The sequence below is a fragment of the Danio rerio genome, chromosome 24, assembly GCF_052040795.2.
Source record: "Danio rerio strain M-AB ecotype USA chromosome 24, GRCz13ab, whole genome shotgun sequence".
Classification (NCBI taxonomy): domain Eukaryota; kingdom Metazoa; phylum Chordata; class Actinopteri; order Cypriniformes; family Danionidae; genus Danio; species Danio rerio.
Window position 1 is genome coordinate 34,554,450 of NC_141044.1, and position 19,512 is coordinate 34,573,961.

General features: G+C 34.0%; 2 long non-coding RNA genes across 2 annotated transcripts in view; one reads left to right on the forward strand and one right to left on the reverse strand.

The window, feature by feature from the left end:
* LOC147838080 (uncharacterized) overlaps nucleotides 1-19,512 on the forward strand; it is a 982,747-nt gene that overhangs the window by 166,894 nt on the left and 796,341 nt on the right. The gene's annotated exons all lie outside the window — the stretch shown is intronic.
* LOC147831114 (uncharacterized) lies at nucleotides 7,405-16,622 on the reverse strand. The gene is made up of 3 exons (XR_015525232.1): nucleotides 16,476-16,622; nucleotides 8,830-10,025; nucleotides 7,405-8,146 (listed from the first exon to the last, which is right to left on the reverse strand). It is a non-coding gene; the product is annotated as an uncharacterized LOC147831114 (long non-coding RNA).

The window sequence follows — 19,512 nt, forward strand, 5'->3', positions numbered from 1 at the left end:
TTTCCCCCACAGTCCAAAGACATGTGGTACAGGTGAATTGGGTAAGCTAAATTGTCCCTCGTGTGTGTGTGTGTATGTCCTGGTCCAGCAGGTTGAGGGTTGAACTTGAGCTAACAATCCACCTCATAAAAACTATGTCTTATGAAACACCAATATGGACTAAATATTAACTTCAATATAAATGGTCCTGGAAGTATGTAAGGTGCAGTAGGGGTAATAGTAGTGGTACACTATAAAAATGCTGGGTTCCACACAACTCCTTCATGTTGTCCAAACACAAATCACTGAAGTTACCTTAAATTATTAGCCCCTTTAAGCTATATATTTTTTCGATAGTCTACAGAACAAACCATCCTTATACAATAACTTGCCTAATTACTCTAACCTGCCTACCTAACCTAATTACTTAACCTTAATTTACCTAGTTAAGTCTTTAAATGTCACTTTAAGCTGTATAGAAGTGTCTTGAAAAACAGTGAAATATTATTTACTGTCATCATGGCTAAGATAAAATAAATCCCTTTTTTGGAATGAGTTAGTAAAACTATTATTTTTAGAAATGTTTGAAAAAATCTTCTCTGTTAAACAGAATTTTGGGGAAAAATAAACAGGGGTGCTAATAATTCAGGAGGGATAATAATTCTGACTTCAACTGTTTATACATAGGTGTATAGTGTAAACAAACAATAATTTACAGTGTCAAAATCTTCAAAATGAACGCATTTTCAGTAGCTATCAAAAGTGCTGTTGCTAAAGAAGTATATGTCAGTAAAAAGTACAAGATGTGTAAAAATTATTACCATATGGAAGCTCTTATTTGTTTGTTTTTGTCACTGATACACTCAAAAAACAACATTTGCTGTTTGTTCAAACTACTTATCTAAAATGAGTTGAATCAACACAAATGTTAAAGTTTATTTTTAACAATGCTTTGTTCCAACACTGGCTCATTCTGAAAGCGTAGCCCTATATACATTTCTGGAGAGCACGAATTATGTAGCCAGTGGTACATATGGCTGCACTTCATCTTTAAAATGAATGCTACGGGCGGGATGATGCTGTTCCTTTTCGCACTAAAAGCTGACCGCTGACCGTATGAACAGCTTTCCCACTGTTACTAGTTTGCCTAGTTAGCTTGCCGGGTACATTGGCAGACTTGAGTTGCAGACAGGAGTTGACCATGATGATGGGGTTTGAGTGAGGAATGGTTCCAGAAAGCAGGTAAGACAAAAACTGAAGCCAAAAAATTAAATAAACAAATAAATAACAAGATGAGAATGTGGTAAATCTGAAAACGTGGTAGAAATCAGGCTCCTCGCCTTTTCTTTTTCTGGATTGCTTTTTAAAACGGTTGGGTTTAGAAAAGTGGGTGGGCGGGTCAATCTGTGCTTTTAAAAACACTATTGGTTGGATTTAGGTAAGGAGGAGGGTGGGTCAGTCGATCACTCAGTCAGTCATTCGATTGGTCGGTCAACAGCGGCCTCTGGTGGATTTATGCGAAAGGAGCAGACATGAATGACACCTATGAGTGAAATTTGAGATCTGAAAAAGCATAAACAGCGACCTCTGGTGGATTCGTGAAAACAAAAACAGCAACAAAAAAAAAAACAGCTCCTGGGACATATTTCGGGATCTCCAAAAATGTACATAGAGGTACGTTTTCAGAATGAGCCTGGGTTATTTATTTTGGAACAACTTAATTGTTTTATATTCAGTCCACTTAAATTTGTAAAATCTAATAAGTTACCTTAATTCCTTCATGTTACCACAACACAAATCGATATATCCCAGCACTTTTTACAGTGTATAATGGACCCACTGTACAATATGGGTACACTTATTTGTTTTATTGATGCACAAAAGTAAATCATCCACTGTTTAAAAGCTAAGCAGCTGTACACACTGAACATTTCACCTGTACAGGAGCTGTAATGCATCCATCATTCAGGGAAGAAATTCAAAGAAAGTCCCACATTAGCTATGACACAAACGCTGCGTGTCTGATCTGGTCTGTTTTGTACAGCACTCTGAATCAGATAATTCTACTGAACTCCTCCACACGCCACAATCATACCTGCATGTTTTCTGAAGTCTGCAATAAAGTAAATAAGAAGTGTAAATTCCCGGATAAGCGTGTCCAGCGTGTTACGACGTGTTCTGAGAGAACAGAATGTGACATTAAATCCGTTCTGGACTACTGGATCGCGCACAGTCATTGTGGAGGAATTTGTCTCTTATTTGTATTGGGTTACCACAGTTTGATATGCTGAAAGGAACACATCCGCCAAGAGAAATGAAATCATGTCTTGACCTCAATCTGTTCACTGTTGGAAATTAAATATCTTATATTATATTTAGTGCAGTGAAATGATTAATTATCGCTTGACATCCAAAACAAAAGTTCAAATTTAAAAAATATATACAGTATTTGTCCATAATGTATTTTTGTGTATATTAATATATAAATGACTAAATTTATAAAATATTTAAATACACAAACATTTCTATACAAATTACACATAAATATATATGTAAATGTATTTCTTTTGTATATTTTTATATTTTATGTAGAGTATGTGTGCGTATTTCTTTATACATACGTACATAAATATACAATACACATATGTATAATATGTAATAACATACATTTATCTTGGATGCGATTAATCATTATTTGACATTACTATAATATTATATTATACTATATTATATTTAAACAGTTCTGTCTGATTCTCAAATCCGATTAGCTGATAGCCGTGTGATATTCTGCAATATCAGAACTCCTACAGCCTCTTTACGCTTTGTGTTTTACTCCGCCCACATACACCCAGCAAAAAGTAGACACTACAGATCTAAAGTTTAAAAGATGCACGCTCAACTGTTTAACTGTCAGCTTATGATTTGAATCCGGAAGAAAGTAGTTCCTCATATAAAAGGGTTTTTGAGACTCTCCATGTTTGATTTTGTTTTTAAATACACAATTATGCCGTCAAACTGTTGTATAAACGCAATATCACAGTCGTAGCAGTGCGATATGGCTGTATATCGGCACTGATGGGGCACTAAGGCATGCCTACCACCAGTGCCGATATACAGCCATATCCCACTGCTACTCGTGTGATATTGTTGATATATTACATTATATATTACAAAATATTTTATGGCTTTTTTTCATCTCTACTTTGGTGTTCCTCTTCTACACACACACAAAAAAACTTAAAATAACACAACGGAAATATCTAGGAAATATCTCTTTAATTTGAATGAATATTACACATAAGGACAAATATAAATCAACACATGATTTCAGTAAAGCTGGTGGCGCTGCGTATAAGGGTGTGAATTTGTTTTCCATGTAAACATTTTTGTGAATCACATGAGTTTGTTCATGATAAAGATCTTTTATCTTCTGTGCTGCTTTTTTAAATTCATTTTGTTTCATATTTCTTAAAGCAGATGCACATTTGTTTTCTTATAGTTTTAGTTATAAATTTTTCTTTTTTAGTAATTATTTATTTTAAAAATGTAAATGCCTCTGAATAGTCTTGTCTTTTTGCCATTAAATGCAGTCTAGTTTCAGATTAATGTGTCATGTGTTTTTTCTTCAAGAGAAAGTGTTATCTGTCTTAGTTTGGCTGGAACAATAGCAGATTAAAAAATATTAATTAATTAATTAATTAATTAATTCAAACCCAGGTGAGCAGATATGTACATTTTCTACCCCATTAATGGCTTCTTTCTCGTCATGTAGTTAATAAAAGAAGATATACTGTTTTTTAGGTTGTGAGACGTAGTTTGGACAAAGTTGTCAGCGATTCTTCCTATTGTAAAGTCATGCAATGTGAAAACATCTGTGACATGCCGGAGTGCTAACCACTGAGCCACCCTGAATATCCGTATCTTGCAAATGACTAGTAAAATATCATATAAAATGCATTGTTTGAACATAAAATAAAGGAAAAAGTTTTGGTACAGTAATAAATCCAGTCCAGAATCAACATATGCATATGAGTCTCTCTCTAGGTTAAAATTGTTGTTCATATGAGCAGAAAAAAAATGTAGAACACAACATAGAGCAATATAGTGGTTGTATTTGTATGGTAGAGGCAAGGGTTTTGATGTATCTTAATTACTATGAGCACATGGATGATTTGGACACTTTTGGATATATTTAGGGCTGTAGCTGTGCTTTTGTGTTGTATGGATGAAACTAATTTTACTACTAATAAGACTAATAGACTGTTTTAATGCTGATTTGAAATCTAAATGGTCTTATACAGCTTGAAAATAATTATTTGTAGTTGTATTTTGTTGGTTTTAATGTAATAAAGTCTTGTAAAATTCAAATGCTCTCTCTCTCTCTCTCTCTTTCTTTTCTCTCTCTCTCTGTCTGTAAATATTTCTGTGTAATTGGCATCCTAATGGGAGCAGGCTACATTCTGAAATCTGGAGTTTGAACATCTCTCCAGGATGCCTGCTTGATGAGAATAGGAAGGTAAACAAATAACAGTGTATCTTCGTTTCTCATTGGCTCTGGTGCAGGTCACATGGGAGTAAGCAGTGGACTAAGCAGAAACTCAGAGCCAAGAAACAAGAAACTTTGCATTCGGCTCAGCTAACAGATGTTCATCTTGCTGCTTTGTTCTTGAGGTTTTTTTATGTGGTGTTACTTGACTGAAGGATGTGGGTTTTTTTCTAAAGACCTTAAAGGAATAGTTAACCCCAAAATAAAAATTTCCTCAACATTTCCTCATCCACACTCAAGTTTTTCTACTTCTTATTCTGTTGGACACAAAACTAAATATTCTAAAGTATGCTGGAAATAAAGCAGCCATTGATTTTTAGTAGGAAGTAAAAACAAAAAAAGTACTATGGTAGGCACAAAAAATACTATGGTGGGCATAAAAAATACTACAGAAGTCAAATTGCTATTTTTTTCACCAACATTCTTCAGAATATCTTTTTTAGTGATGACAAAATGTTAATTTTTTGGTGAACTACCCCTTTAACTGCATTGCAAAAGGTGTTGGAAAAGATATTCAGACATAAATTAATAGTAAACTTTACATATAATTAAACATATTAAACGTTAAATCTTGACAAAGTGTAAAAACAAACTCTAGTAGTTTTTGTTTAATTCTAATGTGCTTCATTTACAGCATTTCATAGCACAACAGCACTTAAGAGTAACGAATGACCTGCTCCTGTCATGCAGTTGTGGTTGCATTTATCTCTTAGGACTCTATTTTAATTATCAAAGCCTAAAGCACATGGCGCAAAAGCGTTAAAGGCGGGTCCGAATGCACTTTTGCCATTTAAAGTATGGAAAAATACGCTCTGCACCACGGTGCATGGTCTAACAGGGTTGTGCTTATTCTCCTAATGAGTTATGGGTGTGTTTTGAGCATAACATGCATTGAACCAATCAGAGTCTAATCTCCCATTCCTGTTAAGAATCAGTTGTGTTGAGCCATTTGTCGATTTGCTATTTAAATGGCGGACTTTGTAAGTGGAAATCTGCAGCACGTAGGGATGTCAAAATTAATTGTTTCTTCAGTGCACCGCGATGCAGACGCGGACAATTCAATATAGGTTCAGTAGTAATTGGTTATTATATTCTGAAGTCATTTATCTAATATGAGCTATGTCGCCATTACTAACTATGGCGAGGGAGGTGAGCGTGAGTATTTAAAACGCTCCAGCTATTTCAAAACGCAGAAACTGTGCACAATTTCACTGCTTGTGTGCTTTCTGGACAGTCTTTCACTGACACTTACAGCCAAAGCCCTTGTTTCACAGCGATTGAGAAAATGAAAGTAAACTCTATATCACTGTGGCCCACTTGACCTGCTGGAGTGACTTTTCCTCTCCTCTTGACTGTTACAGCGATACTTCTGGATACAGACAAGAGGGCGTGTCTGCAGAGTTTTCTCCACCGTGTCTATCATGGATCAGTTGTGATCTTCGCAGCCGTTTATCAGTGTCACTCATCTGTGAAGAGCACCAGCGTGTAACAGCTAATCCCTGCCCTTTCTGTTGAGCGCAAGACCAATCAAAGGGGTGTAAGAACTTAGTAGACAAGGCAAAGGAAGCAAACAGGATATTTGTATTTGTTTATTTGCTATAAATGCTCGTGTTGTTTAAAGGTACAAGATATATATCTGACTGTTTCTATTAAAGGACATAATTGTATCACAAATAATATATAAATATAAATATATTTATACATTTTAATACAAGAATTGCTGAGCTGTTAAGATAATTTAAAATTTGTGTATGGAAAGTATCGTCAATGCATCGTGATGCACCAAGATTTCGAATTGAACCGAATCAATGCAGCACGCACGAGGATAAAGAACGAGCCTCTTCCATTTGACCTCTTTAGTTTCTCTTTACTTTACTTTTTTGCTTTACTTTAATCCTTTACTTTTGTGAATAAGGAAATGAAGTTGTACCCACTCCACTAAAGACATCCATTAGCCTACATATTTATTTTAATGTAAGTTTGATAACTGCAAAGATTTGTTTTAAAACTATGTCTAAATTCAGTTCTAATTTCCAGCAAACAAATAAATTAACAATAATAATGAAGTGTGGTCAAAAACCTAAGTTATATCTAGGGCCAGATGGAATCTGCTGACATTTTTTGCTATTTCTGCTGAGAATTTTGTTAAAAATCTGCGGATTATGTGGAATTATTTTGGGAGTATCATAACTAAAATCCTAATATATGAAATAAAAAGTAATACCTTTTAAACTTAAATATTTAATGTTTACAATGCAAATCCAATTAAATCCACTTCTTTGTTAAACAATGCAAGTCTCTTATATAATATAGCTACTAAAAGACAAAATATTACTTTACAAACTATTCAATAATATTACTGAAATTAATTTAAAAACTGAATAAAAATAAATTTACACACATTTACACAAGTAAATAAATAGACTCAATGATGGGCTCAAAATCTACGGAATTCTGCACGTGCAAATTCTGTGTGGGCCTAGGTATATCCGAACACACGCCCTATTCATGACCCATATGGTGATGCATACGTCAGATGGACAAATCTAAATCTTTTAATTAAAACAAATGTAAATATGCATATAATAAGTACTACTACTATTACTACCACTACTACTACTACTAATAATAGTAATAACACTATACAAATGCAAATTGTCATGAATAAACTGAAAAACTGGACTTTAGACCAGTTTTTAGTTGGTCAAGGCGCAGTCTATTTCAGTTTCTCAAAATAGCAAAGCGCACAAAATGGACTCTTGACAATCCAGGTGCAACGTGCAAAGCGCAGGTCGCAAAATCATTAAGGTTGTGTCCGAATTCACTTTCGATATTTTAAGGACAGAGAAATCCCCTTTGCGCTGCAGTGCATGGTCTAACAGGGTTGAGCTTATTCTCTTAATGAAGTGCGTTTTAAGAATAAACCAATTAGAGTCTCATTTCCCATTCCCTGTAAGAGTCAGCTGTGTCACGCCATGGCGCACTTGCTATTTACTTGGCGGATTTTGTTAGTGGAAAAACTGAACGCTTTACTAGAGAGAAAACAGTTAAACACCATCTGCAGCCCGAGAATGAGAGAATGAACCCCCTTCTTTACTTTCACTCTCATGTATAAGGAAACGTGTTGTACGCACAGATATCTATAAGCCTATACATAATTCATTTCATTTGTTGAGCGCAAAGATTTGTTTCAAAACTATATATATTCAGTTTTAATTTCCAGCAAACGAATAAATGAACAATAATAACAAAGTGTGTTCAAAAACCTGAGTTATATCCAAATACACATGCTCTGCCCCATATGGTCTAAAACCTGACAGGTGGACAAAACTAAGCTTGTTCTTAATAAAACAAGTCTAAATATGCATATAATAAATAATACTACTATTAATAATAACATTATACAAAAGCAAATTGTCATGAATAAACTGAAAAAGCCCCCCCGAGATGAAGAAGGCATGGAGGCGGTGGTTTTTATATTTATGTGACTAATTTATGTGACTAAAAAAATAATCATTTTTGTAGTATTTTAATCCTTTTTTTATTTTTTTATATGTAAAGATATTTACGTATTGCTGTACATCCTGTGTGTATTAAGCAATGTTTAAGCGAGATGCACAACTAAGAGTGCTTTCACACCTACACTTTTGTTTCGGAACGTATCTCGTTTGCCCAGTTAGCGCGGTTCGTTTGGCATATGTGAACAGGGCAATCGCGCTCTGTTCCGCGCCAAAGTAATCGCTCCGAGATCGCTTGAATGAGGTGGTCTCGGCTCGATTCAAACGAACCCTGGAGCGGTTCGATTACAGTGAGAAAGCGATCCTATCCGAGCGCGGTTATATCACAGTGTTTTATGGATATGTAATAGGCTTACGGCTATATGAAGAGAGAATTATGAGTAGGGCGGGAAGTTTCGCGAGTCTCCGGATGCCAGTGATGAAATGTCAGTGATGATCTCCCGGTAATCTCCCGTCTCCCTCCCGGTCCTCAAATAGGCATCGTCGCGCACCCTTCTCACCCCTCCCCACCGCGTCTCTCCTCAGACACGTCGGGCGCGCGCACCCTGTCAATCACCTCCAAACCACCACCTCTCCAGACAGCTTAGCGGGACGCTGCAAAATAAACCCTGACACTCTTCACTAATGTAAGGAGAGTTTACTCGCACGTGACTTGTTTTAGCTCTTTTGGTCCGATTAGAAACTTTGCAGTGTGAAAGCGAACCGCTCCAAGAGCAAAGAGCAACAATGTAACAATTGTAATCTTTGTTTCGGAACAACTGAATCGATTCACAGGTGTGAAAGCACCCTAAGGCGCTCTGCGCTGGACATTAGGCCTCCACACTGGTCTATTGTGCAGTCTATTTTAGCTCCTCAAAATAGCAAAGCGCCAGCAATGCGCCTTAACACGCCTCCTTTTTTTAGACCAGAACGCCTATGGGAGCACATATGAGCGCAAATGCATTTGCTATTTAAACAGCGTGGCGCAAAACGTCAAAACGACTCTTGTGCCAAGCTGAAACTAGCAAACAACAATTGCGTCGCATCTTGTGCTGCATTGCGCCGGGTGTATGATAGGGACAATTTCTGAACACACCTTCTTTATAGACCAGCACACCCATGAGTCTAAAAAGTGGAGCAAATGGATTTGCTATTTAAACAACATGATGCAAAACATGTTTACCGGGGGTTTGTTAGGGCCCTTAGTGTTATTGGACCAGTGCTGCATATGATGTTATTGATGATAATATTCTCCTTAATAGGCTTAAAGATTATGCAGGTATTACTGAAACTGCATTGGCTTGGTTCAGGTCTTATCTATCTGAATTCAATTATTAATTATCAGATATCAATTTGTATTAGGTAATGAAGAGGCATCACACTTATCAAAAGTATATTGTAGGGTACCACAAGGCTCAGTTCTAGGTCCCTTAATTTTTTATTATATATAACATTCTTTCATTCATTTTCCTTCGGCTTAATCCCTTTATTCATCAGAGGTCGTCACAGCAGAATGAACCGATAACTTATCCAGCATATGTTTTATACAGTGTATACTACGGTCAATTCAGTTTATTCAATTTACCTATAGCGCATGTCTTTGGACTTGTGGAGGAAACCGGAGCACCTGGAGGAAACACATGCCAACACAAGGAGAACATACAAACTCCACAAAGAAATGCCAACTATCCCAGCGGTGACTCGAACCAGCGACCTTCTTGCTTTGAGGTGACAGTGCTAACCACTGAGCCACTGTCGCGCCAATATGATGATTTCAACCCAAAAAAAAGCAAAACAAACTGCATTTTGTTAGATCTACGAAGACTTTGTTACAGTGTTTACCACCAACATTAATAACATCATGTAACTGCTCTTGCTTACAAACCAAAGTCCTCAGAGTGCACAAATCCAGTCTGCCATAAGTCGAGCCACATGTAAGGGAATGAGGTCGGACCAGATGTTATTTTTCTGAAGAGACTCTCCAAGGGGTGCTTGTTTTGTTTCTGACCCACCACATAGAAATTGGAGAGCAGAATAACAATCAAAAAGCTTTCTACCAACAAACAAAAGAGTTAATATGGGGGAAACAACACATTTGGATTTTCTGCTAATAATAGAGACAGATTTTAGGATTTTGATTTGCATGTTAACATAATACATACAAAGCTACTGTTGTAGATGGTTGCCAGAGAGTTGATGGTTATTAACAATAGCTTTAACAATAAATATATTTAGAAATTATAGGTGGGCATTGATCATTTTTTTTATCTAGATTAATCTCACTGTAATCTTGGAGTGAATCTAGATTCATTTAGATTAAAATGGCTCATTTAAATTCTGCCGAAGGCATTCAGAATATGTGTACTACCCAAATAATGACTAAATATAAGTCTTTGGCAATGGGTCATTTGTATTCCCAAGCCAGGTGGCGCATTAGACCAGGGGCTCATCTCCTGTTTCCAAAATGCATCACAAACTGCTTGAGAAACTGCTCTACTATGATAATTGGTCATGAAAATAAATGATGGCACTAAATCAAAAATACAAACTGTAGTAAATTTGCGTAGAATCAAAGTTTGTAATGTTGGTTGGTTTGGGTGAAGGCTTATAAAATGGTAACAAAGACTTTTAAAAAATCCCTATGGGAAAATACATTTTGAGAAAAAAGAGATTTTGAACAAAACATGCACTAATGCCCTCTTTAACCTAGGAGTGTTATGCAATAAATAAACAAATGAAGTAATATACGGAGCATTTCAGTCCGTCATCAGCTACAGTGAGAACAGGGCACAGACTCAGTTGAAACTGAATATCTCTCTGACGATTGTTGGTTTTGTTCTGGTTTCAAGAACATGCCAGTAAGATCATGCCAGCCTGCCAAAAATGATAATGGCAGGACCACATTCCTGCCTTTCTGAGATGCTGTTTAGTTCTCTTACGTGCCTGAGAATGTCAGTTTGATAAGCTTTGTGCAGAGGTGCTGTGACATACAATGAAACTCACTGGTTCTCACACATGCTGTTATTTATTTACAAGAATAAACCTCATTGGTTCCCTCTCTGCTTTTATTTATTTATTGTTTGTTGTTGGTGTTGTTGTAGTAAATTAGGCCAAAAGATTACCTTAAGCTGTACAGATTTGAAAATCACCCGACTAATTTGCTTTAAAAATTAAGTTAAAATACATAATTTAATCAGACAATTGAATAAAATTACAGTAATGCATTTATATATTGTAAATGTATTCAACTCCAACTTCATTATTAGAAAAACTCAATGCTAATAAATGATGGTGTTGTAGTAAATTAGGCCAAAACTACCATGTGTTGTAAAGTATTTAAAATAGTTTAACTAATTCACATTTAAATTTAGTTTAAATGCATAATTTAATGAGCTAATTTATTTAAAATGCAGTATACAGTAATTATTAAACTGTAAGTGCAAACGCATTTTATTATGTAAAATTATTATTTTTTATATAATTACATTCACATTAATTATATTTTAAGTAGGCTTTAACCATCTTCATAAACAGCACAAAAGATTAATTAAAGTTCCACTGAAATTCTTTGAAATGCTCATTTTTTATTCAATGTTTGACGTAATCTCAGCTGAAACATGAAGAGAGGGCGAAACAGAGGAGCTCCTCCCCTATTAAAAATAGCCTTTAGGATTTTGTTATTGGCTCAAGTGCATCAAATAAAAAGCAAATGAGAAGCGTCTTAAAGGGGTGGGGCATGTCAGATACTAGAGAGCATTGAATTAGTCAAGATTGAGTATGAGGTGACAAAAAATCATTAGACCGTTTAGGTGGAAGTGACAAATTGCAAGCTTTGTTTAATTTATGTCAGTTTTATATCTAAATGCGGATTTTATCACTGTTTAGGAGCACACTAGCTTACAGATATCATTTAAACCCGTGTTTCTCAACCACGCTTCTGGAGGACCACCAACACTGCATGTTTTGGATGTCTCCTTTGTCTGTCACACCCATTACAGGTCTTGATGACTTTAATGAGCTGATGATTTGAATCAGGTGTGTTTGGTTAAGGGGACATGGTGTGCAGCGCTGGTGGTCCTCCAGAAATGTGGTTGAGAAACACTGATTTAAACTAACAATACTCTTACTAACATCTAAAAAATTATTTAAACTTAACGGGACCTTTAAAGTCCCATTAAAGCTTGCCTTTATGTAAACAGATTTTTAGTGTAAGGAGAGAAATCTCCTAGATATAAAAAGAAATCTTCATTTGTGTTGATGACCAAAATGTTCAATGGTTCAAGATTACAGAAGCGTGAATAAATGCATTTAAATCAATTGAAAATAAATGAATGTATCAATGTAATGTATTAAAATGTATTTAAATTAAATTTTCAAGAGAGAAATTGCTCCATGTTAAGTCCACTTCATTGGGCACTTGATCTGATAGCAGAAAGAATGTAAATCAACTATTCACTTCTTATCAAGCATCCGTCATCAGTCTGAAGATAAGAGTGCGACTGCCCTCAATTTGACTCTTGAGTCTGACGCTCTGAAACGGGTTTATACTGGCTCTTTACATCTGCACCGACCCTAATAATTGGCATAATTGTGAACAAAAATGTAGTTTTGTTTTTCATCAAAGAAGCTCCAGCCTCGGACAAACGGTTGACAGATGAAACCAGAGTTAAACAGGAAGTTGCTTCCAGACCTACTATAATGGAGTGAGTGATTGTGCTGTCATGCTGTGAGAAACTTTCTTCAGACATAGAGGAATTTCAGGTTCTGGTTCAGACATTGTTAATGTGTGTTCACACTTGTTTGCTTTAATTTAGTCTGCTTTAGTGTATATTTTGATACTGCATTTAACCGAAACGAAATATTAAATGAGAAAACAGTGGCTTGTTTTTTCTATTGCAAGCTGATTGGATGTAGTAAAGTAGGCATTTTATTCAGAAAAAAAAGGGAAAAGGGGTTTAGGGAGAGTTATTACAACCGAACAGACTCCTCCTCCTCACCATTTCTGTGTGTTGACAAAACCGACATTTGGAGGCGCATGGTTAAGTATGTTAGCCACGGCCAATAACTATGACATATTTTTATTAATGACAGGCTCAGATGAATTGTTCACCACAAAACTGACATAATGAGCTAACAAAATCCTATGATTACTTTGGATTTCCTTTTTACTTGAAAAATTGCCAACATTTCATTATAGTATAAGTTTTGAAAGAGTTTATGTTAAAATACATTTGAACCCATTGTTTTCTCCATCTACTTCGGATTGAGCATATGCCTCTTGGAAGAATCAAGGGATACTCTCAGTAGCTGATCTTTACATCGAAGGTGTTTTTGCCTCATTTGACCAACTGAATGCATTGTATAACATATTGAGAAATATTTTTTTTTAGATATTTACAAGTACGTGACTTTGTTCGCAAACATTTCCCAGGTTTTCCCAATGTCCCTCAACTTTCAGAGATCGACAATATTTTATGTCTTGAAGCAAGCAGTAAAGGCCTAATCTCTAAATTAATCAGTATTTTTGCAAATTTACAGTCTTTTCCAGGTGACAGTCTCCGCACCAGCTGGTCTGCGGACCTTAATATTGAAATAGACCAAGATACATGGGAGGCAGTTCTGGATAGGGTTCATTCTTCATCTATATGCGCACGTCACTGCCTCATTCAGTCTAAAGTGGTTCACAGAGTACACTGGTCGAAATGTAGGCTCGCACGGATCGACCCAACTATTGATCCAGAGTGTGATAGGTGTCATTCGGGTTTAGGTACTTTAACCCAGTGGTTCTCAAACTTTTTTCACCAAGTACCACCATAATGACCAGTATTGACGTACAGTAGCATAGTAGGCCTAATTATGCAGCTACAGCTCTGTAATTCTTCTTATTAGGAATATTTATTATTATCAGCCACTTTAAACATTAATAATAGTTTAAACATCAACACTGTAGGCCTACTGTGATTACAGGTAAGAAAAATAAATAAAACGTCAACGTTTAAACTAAAATATGCTTTTAAAAGTTAATTAAAAATAGCACTGTTCTTTCAAAAGTAAAAAGAAAACTGCTGTACTCAAATGTAAATTAGTATAATCAAATAGCACCCTATTTATCAAAACCTGGAAATGTTCTTTAAACCGCGTAACTATATGCTATATGTCATCATATTCATGTATATCTTTTTGGTACATTTTTAAATATACAAATAATTCATATATACATGCAACATATATCTTTGAAATCTAAACATTAACTGCTATTTTAAATATATGAATTGGATTTGCATACTTAAATTAGAATTTAGATATGCTTACTGCACGTTAGAGTAGGCTATGTGTGTCAGAAAAGCAAGTGATAAAAACCATACCTGTCAACATTGGGATATAAAAATACAGGATACGTCCCTAACAACCGATACAAATATGGAGAGGAAATTTGCTTAAAATTATAAATACATAACAAACATTAGAAAATTGAAAATAAAATAAAAGGTTTAGCCTAATAAAATCAATTTATCACATCGGTGTTTTCGTGCACATCAAAGGGGTAAAAGTGCGTTCATTTTTTTTTTACTTTAATTATTCAGCGATTGCTCCATGTACCACTTGAATGAAGCCTGCGTACCACTAGTGGTACACGTACCACAGTTTGAGAACCACTGCTTTAACCCATATGTTTTTTGGACATGCCCTGCAGCTCTTTCCTCATTTTGGAGCTCAGTATTTCAGTCTCTTTCAGCCATTACTTCTATAGATATAGCACCATCACTCATTATTGGCCTGTTTGGCGTGACGCCGGATAATTATGCATTACCCACTTACCTTTTAAACTTTGTGGCCTTTCTTACTTTGCTTGCTTGGCATGTCATTTTATTATACTGGAAGAACCCTCAGCCACCCTCGCATGTACGGTGGCTGAAAGATGTTTTGTATTTTGTAAAACTAGAGAAGATTAGATATTCCCTTCAAAGACCTAACGGAACATCTGTCAAAACTTGGGATGCCCTTTCTTTCTATGTTAAAACTCTCCAGCTGGATCTAGACTGATCATCTCAGCTTTTGACCACAATAGTAAATCAGTTTGTAATCTTTCATTACTTGAAATGTAACATTTGAGATTACTGTATAAATGTAGACATCTGCCTCGCATTATTTGTTAATGTGGTTTTATTTTATTATTATCTTCTTTTTTTATTTGTTTTAAATTAATTTATTAATTTATTTACTTTTTTATCAATATGTTATTTGTATTTATATATTTTTTTCTATTATTATTTAAGGGTTGTTTGATATGTTTGTAAAATGGAAAAATGTTAAATAAATCATTAAAAAGATTTTATGTTAAAATATGCAAATTATTTCATTAAATAAGCACCGATTTCCATAGATGAAAGTCAGGTAAGAGAAGAAGGGAAAAAAAGCAGTTTTTTTAGTTTTACGTTGACACAGGAGTTCTAAACAAACTTTCCATATGTTTGAACATACTTGAATACTCAAAAATGAATGTATTATACATATGTTAGTCTCAAATGCCCATCTTGGATTAGTTAATCTAAACTAGTGCTGTATACCTAATCAAATCGTTTATGAAATTGAAACTGTAAGAGACATTTTACGTCAGCATGTTCTGAGTGATTGTTTGAAAGATATATAGAAAAATAAACATGGACAGCTGCATTCAAAAAATTATTCACAACATGTATGTTAGCAATTACACATTATCCGAATTTATGCAGACTGATGGAAATTGCTCATTCTGTTTAAATCATCCAGAGTCTTTAATTCATCTTTTTTATGAATGTCAACATTCAAAGAAGTTTTGGGAAGACTTATCACTGTATGTCCAAAAAAAATCAGGTTTTAGATGTAATTCGACCCCCAAATATGTTAAATTTTATTTTGTCACAAACAATTTATCTGTGAAATTTATAACGAATCTTTTGATTTTATTTGGTAAATTTGATATTCTGCAGATTGCATAACTCTAAACCTTGTTTAAAGGTTTCTATTAAAGATTTTATTTGTATATAGACTTGCTCCAATAAATTAATAAAAAATGTCAAGATACAATTATAGTTGCTAAGGAGCTGAAGTTAATTGAAAAGTAAACTTGCTGTCAATTGGGTACGTTAAATCTTAATATCATTGTAAAGGTTTCTATGTTGAAGCTGTGTTTTTATTTATTTTATGTAAATTATATTTTAGTTTTTTTAATGTTGTTACATTACTATTTTTTGGATGTCATGTTTAAATTGTATATTTGCTGTTGTTTAAATTAAAAGAAATAAAGGGTCGAACATACGGGTTCTGTTCTGTAAAATGGTTGATTTGAGCTGATTGTTTTACCTCAAGATGTTTTATTATTAATCTTAACAATATATGGGTTGTATTTTTTAGAGACATGGAATCTGCACGCACATGTTGTGAATAAGAGGAGTTGATAAAACTACACAAACCTTCTCTGTTGTCTTATATGATGAGACAAACACACAAAGTTTATGTCCAGAGCCCGTCTGCAGAATCAAGTCACCAGTATTTTACTGTCTTATTAGAGAAAAGTTGCCGTTATGATGTAGCGTTAACGTTAGCTAGAGACTCGCAGCGTCTTTCCGACAAACCATCAAAATAAAAGTCCGGCTTAATGTCACCTTTCAGTTTAATTTTGAAAGCAGTTTTTCACTGTTATTAATGCAATACCCTCATGTATAAAAATGTTAATGAAAAGTTTCTTATCCTATTCGAAAATAACTCTTTCCCTTATTATATATTGGTGAGATTGAAATCGATAATAAATGTTGCACTAATAAACACCTAAGACAAATCATTATCCGATCTTGCTTCCCCTATCAAGTATTAAGAAATGTTATTTCATTCAGTGGATAAAAAATACTGTCAAACATTTTAGAACAACATATCTTAATTTCCAATTCTCCCCAAGGAAAAAGAAGTACAATTTAAACATTAAATGATATATACCCTTCTAATAGGTTATTACACTTGAAAATTAATTTTGAAAATTCACCATGCCAATTATGTAAACAATTAATTGAAGACACAGACCACATATTTTTCACTTGTAGCTCTGTTCAATAATTTTGGGAAAAAGTGCAAGATTGATAGGTTGATAATAAAGAATGTGAATGCTGAAGGTTTGACTTTCACATTACAAGATGTACTATATGGATTTAGTAAAGATTTCTCTGTTTTGCATGATTTGATAAATTTGATCATTAGCCAAATACTTTATTCATAAATGCAGATATTTCAAAACACCTCCACTACTGCCTGTTGAGCCTTTCATGAGTGACACACAATTTGTAAAGTTAAATGCTATTTTGTTCTGTTTGGATTTTGTATTTCCAATTTAAAGAAAAAAAAAAGTTTAATGTTTAAGGATAAAAAAATATGGAACAATATCAGTTGTTTTTGTTTTGCTACTTCTTCCTGTAAAAGGCTGTCAGAAGTATTTTAGGTAATATTGAATGTGTCTCATCAGAAAGACACAGAAGTCTGATCCAGGCAACAGTCAAAACATTAGCCCATTGTCAAAACATTACTGTCAAATTATTATCGTAAATTCAAAACAATATTCCTTGTTTTTCATATTTTATCTGTCAAGAAAACAAAAAACATAAGAACCAAAATGAACTCACAGGGCCAGATTCTGTTCACCTGAGGAAACTAACAAAGAAGATAATTTTATGTTAAGTTTCTGAGGATGTTTACTTCTCTCCTGAAATAAGCACTGGATGTTTAGTTTAATATGAACTTTAGAAAAGGTTAAGCAAGCCAACACAAAGGAAACCTTGTCCTGAAATTCTGAATGTAATAACAAATCTGTCATCAGCCCAGGGGACTTAGGAATGCAACATTTATTGATCCAGAAATGTTGTTGTTTCCAATTCGAAGAGTAAAACATATCTACAGAAACCATCTGAAAGATGTAGTTGGTTGTAGCATTATGAATATTTTACAAGTAAATTATTCCTACATTATCACCATATTATGTTTTTCCTATGCTATTATTTTCTTCTTTTTCTTCTTCTTCTTCTTCTTCTTCTTCTTCTTCTTCTTATTATTATTATTATTATTATTATTAATATTATATTATTTTTTTCTATTACTTTCGTCAATTGGTGAAGTTTGTTTCTCGCCACTGTCACCTCTGGCTTGCTTGGTTTGGGACTTGTGGAGCTGCTCATGGATTTGCTCTTCAATGTTTGGACTTCAGTATTTCAGCAGTGAAAATTAAACCACACTGAACTGAACTAAACTTCAAATCGGAAAACTGGACTGTCACAGTTTCAATTTTAATTTACTAGAACTTCTATGTTAAGCTGCTTTGACACAATCTACATTATAAAAGCATTATAGAAATAAAGATGAATTGAATTGAATATATTTGTTAACAAAGAAAAATCGGTCCTCTTTCTCATTTGAAGTGACCAAGACAAAAAAGATCAGAAATCCTAGGGCGTGATAATATCAGAACCTATTTACATCATTAAAATATTAAAGTTTTTAATAAACAGTTTTAATTAGTTTTCATTCCATTTTTAATAAATTTGTATTATATTTTATTCATTTGGTTTTATTTCGACAATGTATGTGTGTTAAAAATGTATATATAGTTTAGCTTTACTTGACTAAAGTTTACCTGATTCAAACCATAAAGATTATCAGCCAATATTTTAAATATTTTAATGAACTAGTATAAGTAAATATTAAATATGTAAATATATATGCTAATTTTCTCAATGTTTACAGTTTGATGTCTTTGCCTAATGTTGATTTTCTTTAATTAATTAAATATATACAAATTTTAATAATTTAGTTTTATTTCATTTTGATTTTCATGCATTTTAAATATTTATATGTAGTTTATTATTTATTATTTATTTTAGCTTTAGTTTACTTAAAAAACTAAAAGACTAGAACAATAAAGATTATCAGCCAATTTTAGAAAAAATTTTAATGAATTAGTATATAAAATACTAAATATATATGTTTTTAATTTCCCTAATTTTAGAGTTGAATGCTGATTTTCATTATTAAGTTAATTAAATCACTCTTTTTTAGGCTTAGTCCATTTAATAATATGGGGTCACCACAGCGAAATAAACCGCCAACTTATCCAGCACATGTTTTACACATCGGATGCCCTTCCAGCTGCAACGTAGTACTGGGAAATATCCACACTCATTTACACACATGAACCACGGCCAATTTAATTCATCCAATTCACTTATATGACTTATATGCATGTATTTGGATTGTGGGGGAAACCCAAGCACCCAGAGGAAACACACACCAACATGGGGAGAACATGCAAACTCCACATAGAAATATCAACTGCCTCAGCCAGGACTCAAACCAGCGACCTTCTGGCTGTAAGGCAACAGTTCTTATCAGCCAATATTAGAAGTATTTTAATAAACTAGTATAAGTAAATGATAAATATATATATATATATATATATATATATATATATAT